Source organism: Delphinus delphis, chromosome 7 (assembly GCF_949987515.2).
Source record: "Delphinus delphis chromosome 7, mDelDel1.2, whole genome shotgun sequence".
Taxonomy (NCBI): Eukaryota; Metazoa; Chordata; class Mammalia; order Artiodactyla; family Delphinidae; genus Delphinus; species Delphinus delphis.
The window spans coordinates 86,106,595-86,107,473 of NC_082689.1; the positions used below are offsets into that span (position 1 = coordinate 86,106,595).

General features: G+C 37.3%; 1 long non-coding RNA gene across 2 annotated transcripts in view; it reads right to left on the bottom strand.

Annotated features, from left to right (window-relative positions):
* LOC132428185 (uncharacterized) overlaps positions 1–653 on the bottom strand; it is a 9,835-nt gene extending 9,182 nt beyond the window's left edge. For both annotated transcript variants that reach the window (XR_009520080.1, XR_009520081.1), the window contains exons 1-2: positions 547–653; positions 1–23 (exon numbers count right to left, since the gene is read on the bottom strand). The exon at positions 1–23 is cut by the window's left edge and continues 41 nt beyond it. This is a non-coding gene — a long non-coding RNA (uncharacterized lncRNA). The remainder of the gene's footprint in view (positions 24–546) is intronic.
* Positions 654–879: the final 226 nt, after the last annotated feature.

The window sequence follows — 879 nt, forward strand, 5'->3', positions numbered from 1 at the left end:
CTGATGACACTGTCTGACAGCCACTGAAAAAGAAATGGAAGTAATCAGAGATACACATTCCTTACGTTCCCACCACCTAACATAGAAACCCAACTTTACATATATCCATCTGTCTTTCTTCTTTTTAACATGGAAGAAAAAAATACATAATGCTATACATACATAGGTATATATACACACACATATATGTATATATACACATATATATGTATGTTTATGTATACGTATATACATACTCTTCTGCTACCTTCTTGAAGACCTAATTTCTGCTGTTCTCTCTCTGCACCACCAATTTCTTTTCTCACATTATGAAAAATCTCTAATGACCACACAGTCCTTTTAGTGCTTCATGTCTCTGCCACCCTTCAAAGCAACATTTCTCTAAAAATTATCTACTCTCTATCTATCCACATCTTCACCTCCTATTCACTCTTCACGCTCTTCAATCTGGATCTCATCCTCTCCACGCCATTAAAAATACCCTTGTCATGAAACACATCCTTCTTTAGTTTCCTTGACACCAGATTCCCCTGGGGTTTTTCTTACCTTTTCGGTTACTCATTCTCAGTCTTTTCTCAATGACTCCTTCTTTCTTATTCCCTCTCTGAATATTGGAGTCCTCCCAGGATCCATCCTGTACTGTTTCATCTTCATTTACCTTCTCTCCCTAAGTGACTTCATCTAGTCCCACAGTTTTATATGATGCCTACATACTTATATTTATATCTCTGGTGTTAACTTCTCCCATGAGGCCCAAATGCTTACTGACTACTCAAGATGTCCCCTTGGATATATATTGGCATCTAGTCATCGCAAACTAAATGTGTTTAAGACAGAAGTCTTGATTTTTCCTGGACTAAACCATTTTCTTTCCCAACC